The following is a 16,115-nucleotide window of genomic DNA, read 5'->3' as shown; positions in this document are numbered from 1 at the left end:
AAAAGGGTCGGGGTCCATTGAGATTGTGGTGAATGGGAAAGGGTCGGGGTCCATTGAGATTGTGGTGAATGGGAAAGGGTCGGGGTCCATTGGGATTGTGGTGAATGGGAAAGGGTAGTGGTCCATTGGGAATGTGGTGAATGGAAAAGGGTCGGGGTCCATTGAGATTGTGGTGAATGGGAAAGGGTCGGGGTCCATTGGGATTGTGGTGAATGGGAAAGGGTCGGGGTCCATTGGGATTGTGGTGAATGGGAAAAGGGTCGGGGTCCATTGAGATTGTGGTGAATGGGAAAGGGTCGGGGTCCATTGAGATTGTGGTGAATGGGAAAGGGTCGGGGTCCATTGGGATTGTGGTGAATGGGAAAAGGGTAGGGGTCCAATGGGATTGTGGTGAATGGGAAAGGGTAGGGGTCCATTGGGATTGTGGTGAATGGGAAAGGGTCGGGGTCCATTGGGATTGTGGTGAATGGGAAAGGGTCGGGGTCCATTGGGATTGTGGTGAATGGGAAAGGGTAGGGGTCCATTGGGATTGTGGTGAATGGGAAAGGGTAGGGGTCCAATGGGATTGTGGTGAATGGGAAAGGGTAGGGGTCCATTGGGATTGTGGTGAATGGGAAAGGGTCGGGGTCCATTGAGATTGTGGTGAATGGGAAAGGGTCGGGGTCCATTGAAATTGTGGTGAATGGGAAAGGGTCGGGGTCCATTGGGATTGTGGTGAATGGGAAAGGGTTGGGGTCCATTGGGATTGTGGTGAATGGGAAAGGGTCGGGGTCCATTGAGATTGTGGTGAATGGGAAAGGGTCGGGGTCCATTGGGATTGTGGTGAATGGGAAAGGGTAGGGGTCCATTGGGATTGTGGTGAATGGGAAAGGGTAGGGGTCCATTGAGATTGTGGTGAATGGGAAAGGGTCGGGGTCCATTGGGATTGTGGTGAATGGGAAAGGGTCGGGGTCCATTGGGATTGTGGTGAATGGGAAAGGGTCGGGTCCATTGTGATTGTGGTGAATGGGAAAGGGTCGGGATCCATTGGGATTGTGGTGAATGGGAAAGGGTCGGGGTCCATTGGGATTGTGGTGATTGGGAAAGGGTCGGGGTCCATTGGGATTGTGGTGAATGGGAAAGGGTCGGGGTCCATTGGGATTGTGGTGAATGGGAAAGGGTCGGGGTTCATTGGGATTGTGGTGAATGGGAAAGGGTAGGGGTCCATTGAGATTGTGGTGAATGGGAAAGGGTCGGGGTCCATTGAGATTGTGGTGAATGGGAAAGGGTCGGGGTCCATTGGGGTTGTGGTGAATGGGAAAGGGTAGGGGTCCATTGGGATTGTGATGAATGGAGGTGAATGGGAAAAGGGTCGGTGTCCAATGGGAAAGGATAGGGGTCCATTGGAATGGTGTCCCATGTCCAAACTGTGTCTGAAAAGACTCTGTGAAGGTTTCCCACTGATTGGGGGTGGGGGGGGGGCGTGGGGGTGGGGGTGGGGGTATCAGTCTGACAGCTGCACACAGGGAGATTGAACAGCAGGGGGCAGTCACTGACAGCTCATTCTGAGCCGTGCTCTCACAGGGGTCAGTCACACACGAGGGAAATGCTTTATATGGTCCTCCTTCCACCAGCTGACACAGCTCCACCCGATCTGGGCTTGACCTTCTGGGGTGCGAGAAAGTGCCATTTCCGAGCTCATTTCCTTCTCAAAGTCCGGACAGCGACCGACCCAGAGAGAGAGAGAGAGAGAGAGGTCCTCTTTAAAAGGGGTTCCTGATTGGTGGGGGGGAAGAGAGGGAGAGAGAGAGACAGAGACTCCCCCTTTCTCACACGCACACCTTTGAACTACGTCTGCCATGTTGAAAATTGCCAGGTAACTGACAGCAATGGCGTTGACCATCTCCCTCAGCTGTTGGGGTGGTTTGTCACACAGCGGGGATTACACATCCCGTACCAATGACCCCCCCGATCCCCTCGGCTCTGTCGGGGTCACAGCTGACCGCACGGTTCCTCTCTCGGTCAGCTCCCCCCCAGCCGGCGTTCAGATGGGACCCCTTCTCCTGGTCCCTTTCGGAGGGGCCAACTTCACCCTCTCTCTGTCTCGGTTACGGTGAGAAAGAAAGACCCAGAGACAATCATTGTCTCTCACTCACACACACGTCGTCTCACTCACTCTCTCACACACACGTCTCACTCACTCTCTCACACACACACACGTCTCACTCACTCTCACACACACACGTCGTCTCACTCACTCTCACACACACGTCGTCTCACTCTCACACATACACGTCGTCTCACTCACACACACACGTCGTCTCACTCTCACACACACACGTTGTCTCACTCTCACACACACACGTTGTCTCACTCTCACACACACACGTCGTCTCACTCTCACACACACGTCGTCTCACTCACACACACACGTTGTCTCACTCTCACACACACACGTCATCTCACTCTCACACATACACGTCGTCTCACTCTCACACACACGTCGTCTCACTCTCACACATACGTCGTCTCACTCACACACACATCGTCTCACTCACACACACACGTCGTCTCACTCTCACACACACGTCGTCTCACTCTCACACACACACGTCGTCTCACTCTCACACATACACGTCGTCTCACTCACACACACACACACATTGTCTCACTCACACACACACGTCGTCTCACTCTCACACACACACGTTGTCTCACTCACTCTCTCACACACACACGTCTCACTCACTCTCACACACACACGTCATCTCACTCACTCTCACACACACACGTCATCTCACTCTCACACACACACATGTCGTCTCACTCTCAGCCACACACGTCGTCTCACTCACTCTCGCACACACGTCGTCTCACTCTCACGCACACACGTTGTCTCACTCACACACACGTCGTCGCACTCTCTCTCACACACACGTCGTCTCACTCACTCTCACACACACACGTCTCACTCTCTCACACACACACATCGTCTCACTCACTCTCACACACACACGTCGTCTCACTCACTCACACACACACGTCGTCTCACTCACTCACACACACACGTCGTCTCACTCACTCTCACACACACACGTCATCTCACTCACTCTCACACACACACGTCATCTCACTCACTCTCACACACACACACGTCATCTCACTCACTCTCACACACACACGTTGTCTCACTCACACACACGTCTCACTCACTCTCTCACACAGACACGTCGTCTCACTCTCTCTCACACACACGTCGTCTCACTCACTCTCACACACACACGTCATCTCACTCACTCACACACACACGTCGTCTCACTCTCTCTCACACACGTCGTCTCACTCACTCTCACACACACACGTCGTCTCACTCACACACACACACGTCTCACTCACTCTCTCACACAGACACGTCGTCTCACTCACTCTCACACACACACGTCGTCTCACTCACTCTCACACACATGTCTCACTCTCACACACGTCGTTTTACTCACTCTCACACACACACGTCGTCTCACTCACTCTCACAAACACGTCGTCTCACTCTCACACACACGTCGTCTCACTCTCTCTCTCACACACACACGTCGTCTCACTCACTCTCACACACACACATCGTCTCACTCTCTCACACACACACATCGTCTCACTCACGCGTCGTCTCACTCACTCACACACACACGTTGTCTCACTCACTCACACACACACGTCGTCTCACTCACTCTCTCACACACGTCGTCTCACTCACTCTCACACACACACGTCGTCTCACTCACTCTCACACACACGTCGTCTCACTCTCACACACACACGTCGTCTCACTCTCACACACACGTCGTCTCACTCTCACACACACACGTTGTCTCACTCTCACACACACACGTCATCTCACTCTCACACATACACGTCGTCTCACTCTCACACACACGTCGTCTCACTCTCACACATACGTCGTCTCACTCACACACACATCGTCTCACTCACACACACACGTCGTCTCACTCTCACACACACGTCGTCTCACTCTCACACACACACGTCGTCTCACTCTCACACATACACGTCGTCTCACTCACACACACACACATTGTCTCACTCACACACACACGTCGTCTCACTCTCACACACACACGTTGTCTCACTCACTCTCTCACACACACACGTCTCACTCACTCTCACACACACACGTCATCTCACTCTCACACACACACATGTCGTCTCACTCTCAGCCACACACGTCGTCTCACTCACTCTCGCACACACGTCGTCTCACTCTCACGCACACACGTTGTCTCACTCACACACACACATGTCTCACTTACTCTCTCACACACACACGTCGTCTCACTCACTCTCTCACACACACACGTCGTCTCACTCTCTCTCTCTCACACACGTCATCTCACTCACTCTCACACACACACGTCTCACTCACTCTCACATACACACGTCTCACTCACTCTCTCACACAGACACGTCGTCTCACTCACGCTCACAAACACACGTCGTCTCACTCACACACACGTCGTCGCACTCTCTCTCACATACACGTCGTCTCACTCACTCTCACACACACACGTCTCACTCTCTCACACACACACATCGTCTCACTCACTCTCACACACACACGTCGTCTCACTCACTCACACACACACGTCGTCTCACTCACTCACACACACACGTCGTCTCACTCACTCTCACACACACACGTCATCTCACTCACTCTCACACACACACACGTCATCTCACTCACTCTCTCTCACACACACACGTCTCACTCACTCTCACACACACACGTCATCTCACTCACTCTCACACACACACGTCATCTCACTCACTCTCACACACACACGTCATCTCACTCACTCTCACACACACACACGTCATCTCACTCTCACACACACGTTGTCTCACTCACACACACGTCTCACTCACTCTCTCACACAGACACGTCGTCTCACTCTCTCTCACACACACGTCGTCTCACTCACTCTCACACACACGCGTCATCTCACTCACTCACACACACACGTCGTCTCACTCTCTCACACACGTCGTCTCACTCACTCTCACACACACACGTCGTCTCACTCACACACACACACGTCTCACTCACTCTCTCACACAGACACGTCATCTCACTCACTCTCACACACACACGTCGTCTCACTCACTCTCACACACATGTCTCACTCTCACACACGTCGTTTTACTCACTCTCACACACACACGTCGTCTCACTCACTCTCACAAACACGTCGTCTCACTCTCACACACACGTCGTCTCACTCTCTCTCTCACACACACACGTCGTCTCACTCACTCTCACACACACACACATCGTCTCACTCTCTCACACACACACGTCGTCTCACTCACGCGTCGTCTCACTCACTCTCACACACACACGTTGTCTCACTCACTCACACACACACGTCGTCTCACTCACTCTCACACACACACGTTGTCTCTCTCTCACACACACGTCTCTCACTCACACACACATGTCGTCTCACTCACTCTCACACACACACGTCGTCTCACTTACTCACACACGTCGTCTCACTCACTCACTCACATATCGTCTCACACTCACACACACACATCGTCTCACACTCTCACACACACACGTTGTCTCACTCTCTCTCACACACACGTCTCTCACTCACACACACACACGTCGTCTCACTCACTCTCACACACACACGTCGTCTCACTCACTCTCACACACACACACGTCGTCTCACTCACACACACACGTTGTCTCTCTCTCACACACGTCTCTCACACACACACACACGTCTCACTCACTCTCATACACACACGTCGTCTCACTCACTCTCACACACACACACACGTCGTCTCACTCACACACACGTTGTCTCTCTCTCTCTCACACACACGTCTCTCACACACACACACGTCGTCTCACTCACTCTCACACACACACGTCTCTCACTCACTCTCACACACACACACATCGTCTCACTCACTCACACACACATCGTCTCACTCACTCTCACACACACACGTCGTCTCACTCACTCTCTCACATGTCGTCTCACTCACTCTCTCACACACACACGTCGTCTCACTCACTCTCACACACACACATCGGGGGAGAACTGCCAAGCACCAACAGTTGTAGACTGCTAACTAAATAGTTATGTGAAAGGGATGACCCAGTGGCTCATACTCCTGCCCTCACTGCGCGAGGGACCCAGGTTCAATTCCCCCCTCGGATGACTGTGTGGAGTTTGCACACTCTCCTCGTGGGTTTCCTCTGGGTGCTCCGGTTTCCTCCCACAGTCCAAAGATGTGCCGATCAGGTGAATTGGCCGTGGGAAATTGTCCATCGTGTTTGGTACATTAGTCAGAGGGGAATGGGTCTGGGTGGGTGACTCTTCGGAGGGTAGCTGTCCATTTAAAAAAAAGGTTGTGCACTGGAACATTGAAGAGAAAACCCAGAGGAGAATCGACAAAGCTGACTGGTTTTAAAATGTGATTTTTTTGGGGGGGGGGAAATCTTAATTGGGGTTTTTAAAAAAAAATTGGATCAGTATGGCAGAGGGGGAGGTAAAAGATAGGTTTAAGAGAGAGGAGTTGTGAATAATGGTTGTATTGCTCTCTGTTGGGCTTAAAAAACAAAATGGTTAATTTTTACATTAAATTGTGAAATCTGGAGTTGTTCTTTGCCCCTCGAGATTTAACAGAAGTGAGTAGGGTTTAAATTAGCAGAGGGGTTTACACTTTGCAATAGCCTAACTGGAAGCATTCCTGTCGGGGGTGGGGGGTCAGCTCCAGTCACTGCAACTCACTCAATTCTGTTGGCTTTGAACATGCCTTCAATCTCTTTTAAACTTGCGTCAATTTTACAGGGTTAAGTTCATAAGAATGTTGCTTCATTGGAACAGCATTTCCTTTCTCTATGTCTTACGTAATTAGATTAGTGTCGACCAGTGATTTCTACATATCTCCCCATGTAGTTCCAGGTCACATTTGTTTCCCTCTGAAGGTAGCTCGATAATTTACCCCGATCTTTGAGAACCTGCACATTGCCCAACCTAATTTGAGAAATAGCCAATTCACAATCATCTCAACTTGATTATTCACTCTGTGTCGTACCCAGTGACACAGTCTTTCCTTCCCTTTCAAATTACCCTTTCAGCATATTCACACGACACACATGAAGAGATCTCCTCTTATCTGCCGTCCTTTCTAAATAATTCTACTCACTCGATTTGCGAAGGCCCACGAAACCTGGTCCTTGAAAGATTCACCTACCACTGGGATGAACACTAACGTTTTATCGCTACTATCAAAATAATGAGTTTTTGAATTCTTGTCTTCTATCTGTATCATCATACGTTGTCCTACTTTTAAGTACTATCTCGGTAACTCACCTGGTCTATTTAAGCTTTCCCTAAGATTTAACACACACTCCAAATGTGTGATTTTTGAACTCTGACTCACCAATTTTCTCCTGAATTTATTTCAGTGGTCCTCTCATCTCATGCTTGAAAACGAATTCAAATGGACTAAATTTGGTTGATTCATTCGGTGCATCCCTAATGACCAAAAAGCACACTGGAATTTCTTTATCCTCGTCCTCTGGGTAGCATTAATGTTAAGCCCTCAATGTGGTATTTACAGTTTATTGCCAGCGTTCGAGTGCTCCCTGCGATTCAGGATGGTACGCAGTTGGATTTGAATCGCTTTATTCCTAAGTTAACCGTAACTTCCTTGAATAATTTTGATGTAAAATGTGACCTTGATCTGATTGTATTTCTGTGGGTATTCTGTATCTCTTGATAAAAAAAGAGTGACTCTTCTGCAATCCTTTTAACCATGCTACTGTGTAACGGAAAGGTGTCTGGAAATCTAGTTGCCACATCCACTATGGCCAACAAATACCAACTACCACTTTTGTTGTAGGTGGTGGTCCTAGGCAATCAATTGAGGTTGTTGTATGAGGCTCCTCAAATACGGGAATGGGGTATGAAGGGTGCTGGTCAAAGTATTATTTATGTGTGCTGCAAATACTGAAGGGCCTGTTCGGTTTCTGAGATTCCCTACACAGGCTCACTGGAGCTGTGACCAATGCATCTAGTCATGCCAGAGGTTCTTGTCACTCGAGACATAGCAGTGAAGGTGCAGGGAAATGGAGGAAATGTGCCAGGGAGCCGAGGGACAGCAGCAATGCCTTCAGCAACTGAAGGTATCCTCAGGACATGGATATAGTACAGGGAGGTCAAAGATCGACCACCATCCAACCCATTTCCTTCAGATGAGCAAACCAACGGGCTGAGGAGTGGCAGATGGAGTTTAATTCAGATAAAGGCGAAGTGCTGCATTTTGGGATCGCAAATCTTAGCAGGACTTAATGGCGAGGTCCAAGGGAGTGTTGCCGAACAAAGAGACCTTGGAGTGCAGGTTCATAGCTCCTTGAAAGTGGAGTCGCCAGTAGATAGGATAATGAAGGCGTTTGGTATGCTTTCCTTTATTGGTCAGAGTATTGAGTACAGGAGTTGGGAGGGCATGTTGCGGCTGTACAGATCATTGGGTTAGACCACTGTTGGAATATTGTGTACAATTCTGGTCCCCTTCCTATCGGAAAGATGTTGTGAAACTTGAAGGGGTTCAGAAAAGATTTACAAGGATGTTTCCAGGGTTGGAGGATTTGAGCTACAGGGAGAGGCTGAACAGGCTGGGGCTGTTTTCCCTGGAGCGTCGGAGGCTGAGGGGTGACCTTATAGAGGTTTACAAAATTATGAGGGGCATGGATAGGGTAAATAAGCAAGGTCTTTTCCCTGGGGTCGGGGAGTCCAGAATTAGAGAGCATAGGTTTAGGGTGAAAGATATAAAAGAGACCTAAGGGGCAACTTTTTCACGCAGAGGTTGGTACGTGTATGGAATGAGCTCCCAGAGATAGTGGTGGAGGCTGGTACAATTGCAACATTTAAGAGGCATTTGGATGGGTATATGACTAGGAAGGATTTGGAGGGATATGGGCCGGGTGCTGGCAGGTGGGACTAGATTATGTTGGGATATCTGGTCGGCATGGACGGGTTGGACCGAAGGGTCTGTTTCAGTGCTCTACGACTCTACGTGACATCGAGAGTGTGGCGCTGGGAAAGCACGGCAAGTCGGGCAGCATCCGAGGAGCAGGAGAATCGACGTTTCGGGCAAAAGCCCTTCATCAGGATTTACGCCCAAAACGTCGATTCTTCTGCTCCTCAGATGCCGCCTGACCTGCTGTGCTTTTCCAGCGCCACACTCGTCGCTCTGATCTCCAGCATCTGCAGTTCCTACTTTCTCCCAACGAGCGGACATGTCTGGCAAAAGCCAACCATGGCTTCATGCGCGCAAAAATGTTTTTGCGTTTTGCCTTGAATCGTCCTTCCTTCCAAGTGAACGTCCGTTGGTAATTCATGGAGTAACCACAACTCCTTTCTCATCCACTTGAGTATGCAACTGTCTCCATTCCCTGGTTGAATACTTCATTTTTAACATCCCGAATGTCTGAAGGACACGGACGGGGAGTTCATTCGCTTAATCGAGTGGCGGGTAACAGTGCGTCAAGCACCGGGACCTCGTTCGGATAATCCGAAACCCAGTTGATCGAATGTTAGATAATCAAGGCTCCTCTGTAGTTGCATTCTGAGCTCAACTCAGATTCTTCCCCTGTAGATGGTTCTGGCAAAAACTGCTTTCGGTTTTTCTTTTGCATCTTTCTCCCGTAATGTTGAGGGTTCAGCGGTTAGCGCTGCTAACGCACAGCGCCAGAGTCGCAGGTTCGATTCCAGCCTCGGGCAACAGTCTGTGCGGAGTTTGCACATTCGCCCCCCGTGTCTGTGTGGGTTTCCTCCGGGTGCTCCAGTTTCGTCCCGCAGTCCAAAGATGGATTATAGATTGCGTACAGTGTGGAAACAGGCCCTTCGGCCCAACAAGTCCACACCGACCCGCCGAAGAGCAACCCACCCAGACCCATTCCCTTACGTATGACCCTTCACCCAACACTACGGGCAACTGAGCATGGCCAATCCACCCTAACCTGCACATCTTTGGTCTGTTGGAGGAAACCAGAGCACCCAGAGGAAGCCAGAATTGAACCCGGGTCCCGGGCTCTGTGAGGCAGCAGTGAAATCCCACGCAGGTCAGGCGATTTGGCCTTGCTAAGTTGCCCGAAGTGTTAGGTGCATTAGTCAGAGGGAATACGGCTCGAGTTGGGTTACTCTTCGGAGGGCTTGGTGTGCACTGGTTGGGCCGAAGGGCCTGCTTCCACAGCTTGGGGAATCGAATTCAGTTCATTTCTCTTAACTGAAAAAACCCACTTTGTCTTCCATCTGTTCCTGTTTCACTTCTTGGTTGGCTGACAGAAGGCAGAGTGGTTTTGGTGGACAGTATTCTGCCTGGAAGACAGTGTTGAGTGGGGTCCTGCCGGGCTCTGTTCTTGGGCCTCTGCTCTTTGTAGCTTCTGTAAAATGACTTGGACGAGGAGGTTGAAGGGGCGGGTTCGTAAATTTGCAGATGATACTAAGGTCGGAGGTGTCGTCGATAGCATAGAGGGCTACTGCAGGCTACAACGCGACACAGACAGGACGCAGAGCTGGGCTGAGAAATGACAGATGGGGTTCACCCTGGATAAATGCGAAGGGATGCATTTTGGAAGGCTGAACTCGAATGCTGAAGATAGGATTAAAGACAGGATTCTCGGCAGGGTGGAGGAACAGAGGGATCTGGGTGTGCAAGTACATAGATCCCTCAAAGTTGCCACCCAAGTGGATAGGGTTGTTAAGAAAGCATATGGTGTTTTGGCTTTCATTAACAGGGGGATCGAGTTTAAGAGCTGTGAGGTTTTGCTGCAGCTCTACAAGTCCCTGGTGAGACCACACTTGGAATACTGTGTCCAGTTCTGGTCGCCCTACTACAGGAAGGATACAGAGGCTTTGGAGAGGGGGCAAAGAAGGTTTACCAGGATGCTGCCTGGACTGGAGGGTTTGCCTTATGTTGAATAAGCTCAGACTTTTCTCTCTGGAGAGAAGGGGGAAGAGAGGAGACCTGATCGAGGTGTACAAAACAACGAGAGGAATAGATAGAGTCAATAGCCAGAGAGTTTTCCCCAGGGCAGGATTGACTGGTACGAGAAGTCATCGTTTGAAGATATGAGGAGGAAGAAATAAAGGAGATGTCAGAGGAAGGCTCTTTGCGCAGAGAGTTGTGAATGCGTGGAATGTGTCGCCAGTTGAGGTGGTGGAAGCGAAGTCATTGGGGACATTTAATCGATAGCTGGGCATACTCGTGGAGAGCAGTGAGTTGAGGGGTGAGTAGGTTAAGTTACTGTATTTTACATTAAGATTACATCAACATTTCGGGTGCAACCCTCGTTCAGGATTGGCAGAGAACCCCCTCAAAGTGGGCATCCTTAGAAGAGACTTTGCCGTGGTTAGATCCAAAAACAAAACTGCAGACGCTGGATTCCAGGGGCTTGTCAACCCCCGGTCGGCATCACTCCCACCTTCAGCTGCAGCCCCCCCCCCCGACGCATGTGGGGGCATCTACCCGGCCTACGTGCCCTGCCCTTCACGCCTCACTTGGGCACTGCCCATTGCCACACGGTCCTAACCCACTCGCTCTCAATGACCACGGTCCATTGCTCCAGACCCTTGCAGCACCTTCGCCAAGACGGTCAACAGCGGTATTGACATTCTCTCGCAAGGTCGGAGGCTTTGTGCCATTAAAACGAAACGCTTTTCCAAGCACGCCAGTGGGTGCAGCACGCCAAGACGCGCAGCACACGAACAGCAAAAAACCCCACACCGGTTTCCGCGCGCATTTGTGTAACCTTACATTTTTCGATAAACTCAACCCCCTTTGGCGTTTAGCCTGTTCCGGGTCTGCAGGGTCAGTGAGTTGGTTGAGCGGGTGGGAGGCTGTACACGGGCTTGGTGGAGAACAAAGGGGCGAACGGGAAGGTGTGGGCGGATGCGAATTTGCAAACGCCAGTAACTTCCTTCCAGAACGCGGACAGACGAGACCAATTTCCGACGTTTATTGCCACTCCCCCCACCACCACCACCAAGTACAAACCCAGTACACACGCGGATTTATTACATCAAGTCAGCCCAGATTGGTAGTAGTTCAAAAACACCTTTGCGACAGGGAGATGGTGCCTGATGAGCTTCCCTCCACACACCCCCCGTCCACACCCTTCTCCCCCCCCCACCCGCTGTAGTGTACCAGCTTGCCCCCCCCCCCGGTGAGAGGTGACAGCCTGATATCGCCAAGGGCAGGCCATTATTGCTGTCAGGGGTGGGGAATGCTGCGCTTGGGGAGGGGGGGTGAGGAGAGAAAGGCGCCTGCTCCCCTCCCACCCCAGACCGACTCGCACTGACCACCCCCCTCGGGTCACTCCCCCCACCCCACACGATCTGACTGCTCGCGGGGACAGTTAGTGTTCAGCGTTGTGTGCGGTGTGCCATTAGTGTCCTTCTCTCAGCTAATACCCCCCACTCCTCCCCTCCCTCCCACAAAGTGTGTGTGTGTGTGGGGGGGGGAATTCACTCCATGGGTCTCTCAGTGTGCCCCCCCCACTCCGGTGGCTCCTCCCTCCTGACGGCGATCTCTCGTTATTATTAATCACTGGTTCAAACCCCCACCCCCTCCACCATTCCCAACGGAGACAGCTCCCACCCCCACCCCCACCCCCTCCCCCGCTAGTGCAGGGACTCTGTACAGTCATCGGAGCCTGACTGATGGCGGGGGGGGGGGGGCACAGAGGGGAAGGGGGAGGTGAAGGCGAAGGAATCAGATGGTGCTCCCCACTCTCCCACTTCCCCCCCCCCTCTGCAGCAGGACAGCCAGAGAGCGGGCCCCTCTTCAGATCAGCACACTGGTAACCGGCAGCTTCAGGGATCTCCCAGCTTGGGGCACAACGATGGGTTCATCCTCCTCCACCAGCTCTGAGAGAGAGAGGGAGGGAGAGAGACACGGAGGGAGGGAGAGAGAGAGACACGGAGAGAGGGAGAGAGAGAGAGGGAGGGAGAGAGACACGGAGAGAGGGAGAGAGAAGGAGAGGGAGGGGGAGAGAGAGGGAGAGAGAGAGAGACACGGAGAGAGGGAGAGAGGGAGAGAGAAGGAGAGGGAGGTGGAGAGAGAGGGAGAGAGAGGGAGAGAGGGGGAGAGAGAGAGAGACACGGAGAGAGGGAGAGAGAGAGAGGGAGGGAGAGAGAGAGAGAGGGAGACAGAGAGAGAGGGGGAGAGAGAGAGAGAGAGGGAGACAGAGAGAGAGAGAGAGAGAGACCGAGAGAGAGAGAGAGACGGATATAAAGGGAGAGACGGAGATAAAGGGAGAGAGGGAGAGTCAGAGAGGGAGAGAGAGAGGGAGACAGAGACAGAGACAGAGACACGGAGAGAGGGACAGAGAGAGAGGGAGAGTGGGAGAGGGAGAGACACGGAGGGAGGGAGAGAGAGGGAGAGAGAAGGAGAGGGAGGGGGAGAGAGAGGGAGAGAGAGAGAGACACGGAGAGAGGGAGAGAGAAGGAGAGGGAGGTGGAGAGAGAGGGAGAGAGGGGGAGAGAGGGGGAGAGAGAGAGAGACACGGAGAGAGGGAGAGAGAGAGAGGGAGGGAGAGAGAGAGAGAGAGGGAGACAGAGAGAGAGGGTGAGAGACCGAGGGAGAGAGAGAGAGAGAGGGAGACAGAGAGAGAGAGAGAGAGACCGAGAGAGAGAGAGAGAGACGGATATAAAGGGAGAGACGGAGATAAAGGGAGAGAGGGAGAGTCAGAGAGGGAGAGAGAGAGGGAGACAGAGACAGAGACAGAGACACGGAGAGAGGGACAGAGAGAGAGGGAGAGGGAGAGACACGGAGAGAGGGAGAGAAGGAGAAAGAGAGAAAGAGAGAGGGAGAGAGGGAGAGGCAGAGAGAGAGAGAGGGAGAGAGGGAGAGAGGGAGAGAGGGAGAGGCAGAGAGAGAGAGAGAGAGAGGGAGACAGAGAGAGAGAGGGAGAGAGACCGAGGGAGAGAGAGAGAGAGACAGAGAGAGAGAGCGAGAGAGACGGGGGGGGGGAGAGAGAGAGAGAGAAGGAAGGGGGGGGGAAGAGAGAGAGAGAGAGAGAGACAGAGAGGGGGGGGGGGGGAAGAGAGAAAGAGAGAGAGAGAGACAGAGAGAGAGAGGGAGAGAGACCGAGGGAGAGAGAGAGAGACCGAGAGAGAGAGAGAGAGAGACGGAGATAAAGGGAGAGACGGAGATAAAGGGAGAGAGGGAGAGTCAGAGAGGGAGAGAGAGAGAGAGACAGAAAGAGAGAGAAAAAGAGGTGAGAGAGAGACACACACAGACAGACAGACAGAGAGCGAGAGAGAGAGACAGAGAGAGACGGGGGGGGGAAGAGAGAGAGAGAGAGAGAGAGAGAGAGACACACACGGGAGGGAAAGACAGCATTAAACAAGTAGAGCTGCACATTCACGCTACACACTCACGAAAGGCGCAACAGACTCTCTTTCTGTCAGACTGATCAGCCCAGCTTCTGGTGGGTGGGGGCAGCAGAGCAGAGGACAGGGTCTCCACTTCCCGGGAGAGATTGCAGAGAGGTCGTCGTCATTCCCAACAATCGCACAGAGGGTTCATTGGTGGGCACGTCCACTCCAGGCGCACAAAGTCAGGGAAGGGAGTTTGGACCGAGTGGATGAGTAGAGACAGCTCCAGGGACGAGGGGTCACAGATCGAGGGAGATGGGGGAGGGACCCAGAGGGAGGGAGGGACAGGGATTGAGGGAGATGGGGGAGAGACCCAGAGGGAGGGAGGGTCAGGGATTGAGGGAGATGGGGGAGGGACCCAGAGGGAGGGAGGGACAGGGATGGAGGGAGATGGGGGAGAGACCCAGAGGGAGGGAGGGACAGGGATTGAGGGAGATGGGGGAGGGAGACCCAGAGGGAGGGAGGGACAGGGATTGAGGGAGATGGGGGAGGGACCCAGAGGGAGGGGGGGACAGGGATTGAGGGAGATGGGGGAGGGACCCAGGGGGAGGGGGGGACAGGGATTGAGGGGGATGGGGGAGAGACCCAGAGGGAGGGAGGGACAGGGATTGAGGGAGATGGGGGAGGGAGACCCAGAGGGAGGGAGGGACAGGGATTGAGGGAGATGGGGGAGAGACCCAGAGGGAGGGAGGGACAGGGATGGAGGGAGATGGGGGAGAGACCCAGAGGGAGGGAGGGACAGGGATTGAGGGAGATGGGGGAGGGAGACCCAGAGGGAGGGAGGGACAGGGATTGAGGGAGATGGGGGAGAGACCCAGAGGGAGGGACAGGGATTGAGGGAGATGGGGGAGAGACCCAGAGGGAGGGAGGGAGGGAGATGGGGGAGGGACCCAGAGGGAGGGAGGGAGGGAGATGGGGGAAGAGAGGAGGAAGGTGACTGGGTGAACTGTTTGGGGTGGGTACTGTCCACTTGGTTGGAAGGGTGGGTGGGTGTGGAGCGTGTCTGTCTGTGCTCTCAGGCACAGGGCTGTGTGCAGGAACAGTCCCACCCTATGGTCTCATCTCCAGGCTGGCTCTAGTCACCTGTCACTGCTCTCAGCTCAGGCGAGTGAAGCTGGTGCCTATCGCTGGCTCTCAATACGATTCTGTTCTCCTCAGTCTGTCTCACCTAAAACACAACCAAAGCAGAGAGAGTCGTAACGCTCCATCAGACATGGAGACTGGCCCGGTGTGGGGCAGACACTGCCCCCCGTCCCCAGGGCGGGGACACTGACCCCCCCCTGTCCCCAGGGCGGGGACACTGACCCCCCCGTCCCCAGGGCGGGGACACTGACCCCCCGTCCCCAGGGCACGGACACTGACCCCCCCGTCCCCAGGGCGGGGACACTGACGCCCCCGTCCCCACGGCGCGGACACTGACCCCCCCGTCCCCAGGGCACGGACACTGACCCCCCCGTCCCCAGGGCGGGGACACTGACCCCCCCGTCCCCAGGGCGCGGACACTGACCCCCCGTCCCCAGGGCGGGGACACTGACCCCCCGTCCCCAGGGCGGGGACACTGACCCCCCGTCCCCAGGGCACGGACACTGACCCCCCGTCCCCAGGGCGGGGACTCTGACCCCCCGTCCCCAGGGCACGGACACTGACCCCCCCGTCCCC

General features: G+C 53.5%; 1 long non-coding RNA gene across 1 annotated transcript; it reads right to left on the bottom strand.

The window, feature by feature from the left end:
- Positions 1-12,012: 12,012 nt before the first annotated feature.
- LOC140472052 (uncharacterized) lies at positions 12,013-15,626 on the bottom strand. The gene is made up of 2 exons (XR_011957353.1): positions 15,540-15,626; positions 12,013-12,944 (listed from the first exon to the last, which is right to left on the bottom strand). It is a non-coding gene; the product is annotated as an uncharacterized lncRNA (long non-coding RNA).
- Positions 15,627-16,115: the final 489 nt, after the last annotated feature.

The sequence above is a fragment of the Chiloscyllium punctatum genome, unplaced genomic scaffold (assembly GCF_047496795.1).
Source record: "Chiloscyllium punctatum isolate Juve2018m unplaced genomic scaffold, sChiPun1.3 scaffold_238, whole genome shotgun sequence".
NCBI classification, from domain to species: domain Eukaryota; kingdom Metazoa; phylum Chordata; class Chondrichthyes; order Orectolobiformes; family Hemiscylliidae; genus Chiloscyllium; species Chiloscyllium punctatum.
This window is presented reverse-complemented; position numbering and strand designations above follow the sequence as displayed.